We start from the raw sequence: 8,175 nt of genomic DNA on the forward strand, positions 1-8,175 counted from the left end.
TACTTCAGATCTCTAGAGACCTGGCTCTGAGGGTGGCCATTGCTCCAACCTGTTGAGGACAAAGGTGGCAAAGGACACTTAATGATGGTATGCTTCCTTAGAGCTGCAGAGGACTGCTGAAGAGGTGCATTTGCTGCGCAAGTGCCAAGTCATAAAAGCACAGATTTGGGAGAGCTGTGGAAGAAATTCCTGGCAATTTTCCTGGTCCCACCCTCATCCCTTTCCCAGGATAGTTTGAAGCCAATACTCCCTTTGTGGACCCCTGGCCTTGTTCCAGCTGGGAAAGATTGAACTGGGAAAATCTGATCTCCTTCCCTCTTGGAATTTGCCCCCGAGGCAAAAGCAGCTTGAGACAAGGAAAGCAGTGAGAGAAACAATTGAGGTAGGAGGCCTGGGCAAAGGGTTACCTGCTTCAAGTCCTGGAGTGGCACAACCATGAGGGGAGAAGTTCTGTTTCCTGGGAAGTAGAGGGGGGCATTCAAACTACTGTAAAAGTGGAATTATGAGGCCATTAGCAAGCACAAGACCAGGACAAGACACAGGCACAGAAAAGATACAGGGAGGAGAAGACAACTGAAATCAGTCAGGTGAAAAGCAGAAAGAAAAAAAATATATAAAAAGTAAAAATAGCCTAAGAGAACTGTGAGACACCAACAAGGGTATCTATAGGCATTGAGGGAGGAAAGGAAGAAGAAGGAGAAGAAGAAGTAGTAGAAGAAGAGGAAGAGGAGGAGGAGGAGGAGAAGGAGAAGGAGGAAGGAAAGAGGCAGAAAGAATATTAAAAGAAATAATGAAAAGAACTTTCCAATCTTAGCAAAATACATGCATGTGCACATCCAAGAATCACAGAGAACACAAAATAGGATAAACATGAAGAAAAATATACCCTATAATATATTGATCATACAATTGCATTCAAAGGACAAGGAGAGAGTTCTGAAAGCTGTAGGAGAAAAGCAACATGTTACGTACAAGGGAGTCCTGATTAGATTGTGTGCTAATTTCTCATCAGAAACCATGGAGGCAAGAAGACAGCACTTAAAGTGCTGAAAGAAAACAACTGCCAACCAAGAATTTTATATCTGGTGAGACTTTCTTTCAAAAATGAGAGAGAACTTAAGATATTCTCATATAAACAAAAGCTAAGGAAGTTCATCACCACTAGATCTACCCTACAATCAGTGCTCAAGGGAGTTCTTCAGACTGAAAGGAAAGGACACCAGAAGATGGTTCAAAGTGGCATAAAGATATAAAGATCTAACCATTTGGATAGTTGAAAATGCCAGTATTATTGTAGTATATTGATATGCAACTCTACTTCTAACTTCCTGCAGGTGAAATGCACAAATGCATTAAAAGTCATGATAAATCTATGGATTTGAACATACAATGTACAAAGATATGTGCTAACAAATACAAAAAAAAAGCACGGGGGTTGGAGGGATATAGGAAAAGTATATGTGCATGTTTGAAAGTTAAGTTGGTAACAAATTAAATATGATTGTTATATATTTAGTATGTTAAATTTAACCCCATGGTAACCACTAGGAAAAGAGATGAAAAATATGTCCATATAGAAAAAAGAAGACAATATGGTACAAAGAAATTATATAAATATAAAAGAAGGCATTAATGGGAGCATTTAAGGACAAAAAAAAGAATAAAACATAGAAAGGTTAAATAGCAAATGACCAAAGAAAGACTGGTATTATCAGTAGTGACTTTGAATGTAAAGGGATTAAACTCTCCAGTCAAAAGGCAGGGATTGGCAAAATGGATAGAAAAGCATGTCCCAACTATATGCTCTCCTCAAGAGACTCACCTGAAAGTCAAAAATATAAGTAGGTTCAAAGTGAAAGGATGGGAAAAAAAATACCATGCAAGAAGTAACCAAAGGAGAGCTGCAGCAGCTATGCTAATATCAGATAAAATAGACTTGAAGTAAAATAAAACAGTTATAAGGGGGGGGAAGGGGGTGGGGGCCTGGCAGGGGCATCTGGCGGAGCTGGGGTCCCCGGGATCCGTCTGGAGGAAACCGGACTGCACTCTCTCGGGTGGTGGGAGTGGACTGGACGGGGCAGGCAGGTGCATTTGCCCTCTTGGTGACTGCGCCGTCCGGGCCCGTCCTACCTGGCCGCAGGTGCCCTGAATAGGGCCGCCCAGCGCACTGCGACCGATGGATTTACTGAGGCCTCAGAGAACCAGAGTGAAGCTGAGCCAGACAGCTGAGGCATCACAGGGTGTCCTGGGACTGTGAGGTGCCAATGCAGCTGGGCCCAGGACAGTGAGGCCCTTGATATAAGTGTCTGTACTCTGGAGGAGGCAAGGAGAGCAGCCAGATCCTCCTTTGGGGTGTCAGCATCCTTTCCTTTCTCTGACATGGTTGTGAGAAGGTGGTTTTGAGTTCAAGCAAGGAGCCTGCTGTCCCAAGGTGAGATGTCCTGAGTGGCCCCTTCCAGAAGAAGCCCTGCCTGCCTCTCCTTCCTTGCTAAGCTAAAGCCAAATCAGAGATACTATAATCAATGGATAAAGTGGGGAAAATGTGGAATAATTCCAAATACTGGTGTCAGAATCTCTTCAGTCATGAGGGAGGAAGCTGTAGTGAAGATGTGGACATGGACTCCAACAGATGTGTGTCTGTCAAGGAAAAGAACATCTGTATAGGAGACTCAACTCCTCAGCAGAAAGCAGTCCCCTAAGAGAAAATGTTGCCTGACAACTGGGAGTAAGCCCTTCCAAGAATTCTTCAAGGAGAAACCAAAACTGTGCCCCACAAATCCCTCAGATTGTGGAAATAAGCATTGAAAAGGATAATGATTCGTGTGTCACCCCAGGAACAAGACTTGCACGAAGAGACTCCTACTCTCGACATGCTCCCTGTGGTGGGAAGCAAAAACATTCCTGTTCTACAAAGACACAAAGTTTATAGGATACTGATAAAAAGTTTGGTAGAACTCGAAGTGGACTTCAAAGGAGAGAATGGCAGTACGGCATAAGCTCTGTAACCGACGTGGATAGCGTTTCCACCAGAACCGTAGGAAGCCGCTCTTTGAGACAAAGGTTGCAGGATACTGTTGGGTAGTGTTTCCCCATAAGAACTTACAACAAGCAGTCAAAACCCCTCTTTTCTCATTAAATTAAAGTACATCTTTCTGAATTAATGCTTGAGAAATGCCCTTTTCCTGCTGGCTCAGATTTAGCCCAAAAATGGCATTTGATTAAACAGCATACAGCTCCTCTCAGCCCACATTCAACATTTTTTGATACATTTGATCCATCTTTGGTTTCTAAAGAAGATGAAGAATATACACTTAGAGAGAGAAGATGGCTTAGCATTGAAGAAGGGGTTGATCCCCCTCCCAATGCACAAATAGATATGTTTGAAGCTACTGCACAGGTTAATCCGTTATATAAACTTGGACCAAAGTTAGCTCCTGGAATGACTGAAATAAATAGGGACAATTCTGCAATTCCACAAGCTCATTGTGACTCAGAAGAGGACACAGCTACCCTATGTTTGCAGTCACGTAAGCAGAAGCAATGCCAGGTTTCTGGAGACAGCCATACCCATGTTAGCAGACAGGGAGCTTGGAAAGTCCATACACAGATCGATTACATACGCTACCTCATGCCTGATTTACTTCAGATTACAGGTAATCCCTGTTACTGGGGAGTGATGGACCGTTATGAAGCAGAAGCCCCTCTAGAAGGGAATCCTGAAGGCACGTTTTTGCTCAGGGACTCTGCACAAGAGGACTACCTCTTCTCTGTGAGCTTCCATCGTTACAACAGATCCCTGCATGCCCGATTTGAACAGTGGAATCACAACTTTAGTTTTGATGCCCACGACCCATGTGTATTTCACTCCTCCACTGTAACAGGACTTCTGGAACATTACAAAGATCCCAGTTCTTGCATGTTTTTTGAACCATTGCTTACTATATCACTAAATAGCACTTTTCCTTTTAGCCTGCAATGTATCTGCCGTGCAGTAATCTGCAGATGCACTACATATGATGGAATTGATGGGCTCCCTTTACTGTCAATGCTAAAGGATTTTTTAAAAAAGTATCACTATAAACAAAAAGTTCAGGTTTGCTGTTTAGAAAGAGAAGCAGTCAAGGCAAAGTAAACTCTCCTGTCCCCAAAGGGCCTAAACTAGATCTGCTTTTATGTGCATCAGACAGTACACCTATGGCAAGCACACGTATCAGTGTTAGGTTTTTTCAGTACAGTATGTAAGCTTAGTGTCAGTATCTGTCAGGTGTGACCTGCTGTTACTTATTCAGATAAACCTGGTGCCTATTGAAACAAAGGAGGATAGAGCTACAGGTGTTCAATAAGACCTGCAAAAACATTTTGCCAATTTAGCTAAAGGTTTGGTTTTTAATGGCTGTGGTAACTGAGTGAAGCAATTCTGGGGCATTTGCTGTGAAGAATTCTATTTCTTACTGATGAACAAATTATTAATATTGGATGAGTATTTCAACAGTGTGACTATTTGAAATTATTATTTTTTCTAAGAAGTTTTCTATAATATTCCAAAAGTAGTAATATTTGTAGTCATTATAACTCAAGATTTGGAAGTCCAAAAAATAAAGACTGACTTCCTTTCAGAAGAAATGCAATTTTCTGGCCACAAAGGCATAGTGCAGTTCACTTAAATGTTGATGTAGTTTATAGTCAATGTCCTTTTCTCCTGGAAAAGGTACTGTTAAGTAAACCAGGTTTCCTAAGTAGTTCTTAAAATTTCAGACTTACAAAGTTTGTAGTAGAAATTTATTTAAAGGCCCTAAGTATTTTTTTTTTTTAATGAGTGCATTTAACTTAAAACAGGCATTTGGAATAGTTCCTGAAATAAAAGTCCTGTGTGTGATTTTTATTTTAACTTGGCATGTGCAGTCTAATAGTTAATTGATTAAAGCTAGATCTTTTCCCATGCCCATGATGAGTTTGTGAACCATGAATAACATAAGGATAGATAATGCCTAAACGAGTCAGATAATAACTACAGTGTTTGCTGACGTCGAGATTGTTAAAGTGTAATTAATAATTTGGATGGTAGTATTTATCACTGTTGTAAACTCTAGTAGATGACTTGCTGAAGTATAATTTGTAGAATTTCAGTGCAGTGAATTTTAATGGAAAATCTGAAACTAAACTACAGATTTAAAGGTACTGTACAACCATTGTATCTGTAAACAACTTAGCACCTTTTTGTCACTTCGAATAGTATGCAATACTACTTGAGTGAGCTCTTTTTGGAAGAAATACCGAATTCTAGTGTTTGCTTCTTAGTATTGAACTGAACTTACAGTTCTGTTCTAGACATTTTGCACTAAAGTAGTTGACTCCATTCTTGTGTCTTTTTGTTAATGTGCTCTGTATCACTGGTGAGGGCTCCTTAGTTTCCTTACCTGCTGCTACAGAATGTTATTTCATACCTCTTATGGCTCTTACCAATGCCACAAAAAAGAAAAGCTATATTTGTATGCAACACTAACCCTTTGACTGCTAATGTGTGTTTCTGCTTGCTGTGCCTTGTTATGGCTGCTTTTCCGTGCTAATAAAATATGTTTGGTGTTCTCCTTGTAAAAAAAAAAAGTTATGAGGGACAAAGGTAGACATTATATACTGACAAAGTGGACAATCCAACAAGAAAATGTAACAATTATAAATATACACTCACCTAACATCAGCATCCAAAAATATATGAAGAAACTCTGAAAAATGTGAAGTGAGAAATTGGCACATTAATATTTGGAGACTTTAATACACTACTTTCAATAATGGATAGAACATTTAGTCAGAAGATCAATAAGGGAATACAAGACTTCAACGATACTCTAAACCACTAGACCTTACAGACACATATAGAACACTTCATTGAAGAAAAATAGAATGTACATTCTTCTCGAGTGAACATGGATCTTTCTCCAGGATAGACCATACATTATGTCATAAAACAAGTAAAAATAAATTCAAAGCTATTGAAATCATACATTGCATAATCTCTGATCAAAATGAAATGAATCTAGAAATCAATAACAGAGGGAGAAATGGGAAATTTGCAAATATGTGAAAATTAATCAACATACTCTTAAACAGCCAATGAGTAAAAGAGGAAAATAAGGAAATATATTGAGGTGAATTAAAAATGAGAAGGCAACATACCAAAATTTATGGGATGCAGCAAAGGCACTGCTGAAAGGGAAATTTATAGCTCTAAATACTTCCATTAAAAAGAGGACTATATCAGAGACGTAACCTAAAAACTATGCAAAATGAGAAAAGGAAGGAAACAACAAAAATTAGAGTGGGAATTAATGAAATAGAAATAAAGCACAATAGAGAGAATTAACAAGACCGAATGTAGGTTCTTTGAAAAGATCAATAAATTTGACAAACTTGTAGCTATACTAACAAGGAAAAAGAGAGAGAAGATAAATACAATGCAAATCAGAAATGAAAAGGGGACATTACTACTGACCCCTTGAAATAAAAAGGAATGTAAGAGTGTATTGTGAAAAACTGTAACCAATAAATTAGATAGCCTAGATGAAATGGACAAGTTCTTAGAAACGGATAAACTACGTACATTGACTCAAGAAGAAATGGATCTCAACAAACAAATTAGTGGTAAAGAGATTGAATCAGTAATCAAAAACCACCTAACAAAGAAAAGCCAAGGACCATATGGCTACATGGGAATCTCCCAAATATTCTAAGAAGATTTAACACCAATTCTGATCAATCTTTTCCAAAAAATTGAAGAGGAAGGAACATCCCCTAATTCATTCTTTTTGGCCAATATCACACTCATACCAAAGCCAGATAAAGATACAAAAGAAAAGAAAACTATAAACCAATATCTTATATGAATATAAATGCAAAACTCCTCAACAAAATATTAGCAAATTGAATCCAACAACATTTTAAAAGAATTCACACCATGATCAAGTGGGATTTATCCCAGGTGTGCAAAGTTGTGTCAACATAAGAAAACAATTAATGTAATACACCACATTCACACAATGAAGGAAAAAAACACATTATCATGTCAATCAATCCAGAAAAGGCATTTGACAAAATCCAGCACCACTTCTTGATAAAGACTAAAGAACACTAGGAATAGAAGGAAATTTCCTCAGCATGATAAAGGGCATATATAAAAAACCAACTACTAACATCCTACTTAATTGTGAAAAAGTGAAAACTTTCCCTCTAGATCAGGAACAAAACAAGGATGCCCACTATTGCCACTGTTATTCAACATTGTATTGGAATTTCTTGCCAGAGCAATTATGCAAGAAAAAATAAATAAAGGCTTCCAATTTGGAAAGGAAGAAGTAAAACTTTCCCTATTTGCAGATGGCATGATCTATATACAGAAAATCCTAAAAAACTCACAACACACATCGTAGAGCTAATAAATGAATTCAGCAAAGTGGCACGGTACAAAATCAAAACCCAAAAAATTCAGTGGTGTTTATATACACAGGCAATGGACAGTCATAAGAAGCCAAGAAAAATATTCCATTCACAATAGGAACTAAAAGAATAAAATATTTAGGAATAAATCTAACCAATGATACACAGGACTTGTATACAAAACTCTGCTAGAAGAAATTCAAAAGGATATAAATTATTGGAAGGACAATCTGTGTTCATGGATTGGAAGACTAAATATCTTTAAGATGTCAATCAAACCCAAAGCAATTTATAGATTCAATGTAATTCCAAACAAAACATCAAAACCTTCTTTTGAGAAATGGAAAAGCCAATCATCACATTTATATGGAAGAGTAAGGGATCCTGAACAGCTATAGACCTCTCTTGAAGAAGAATGAAGTTGGAAGACTCATATTTCCCCATTTTAAAATTAATTACAAAGCCATAGTAATCAAAACAGCATGGTACTGGCACAAGGACAGACATATAGACTGATGGAATAGAACTGAGAACTCAGACTCAATCCTCACATCTATGGATGATGGAAAAGTTTGGTAATGAATGGTGTGATGCTAAAACAACATTGTGAATGCAATTAGGAATGCTGAAATATATATCTGAAGGTGATTAAAGAAGAAAGGTTGGATTGTAACAGAATGAAGGAAAAAAATGATCATCTCAATTGACACAGAAAATGTATTTTAAAAATCCAGCACCCCTTCT

The 8,175-nt window shown here is 38.0% G+C and overlaps 1 pseudogene; it reads left to right on the top strand.

The window, feature by feature from the left end:
* Positions 1-2,522: 2,522 nt before the first annotated feature.
* Positions 2,523-4,132, top strand: LOC119528952 (annotated as a pseudogene).
* Positions 4,133-8,175: the final 4,043 nt, after the last annotated feature.

Source organism: Choloepus didactylus, chromosome 3 (genome assembly GCF_015220235.1).
Source record: "Choloepus didactylus isolate mChoDid1 chromosome 3, mChoDid1.pri, whole genome shotgun sequence".
Classification (NCBI taxonomy): domain Eukaryota; kingdom Metazoa; phylum Chordata; class Mammalia; order Pilosa; family Megalonychidae; genus Choloepus; species Choloepus didactylus.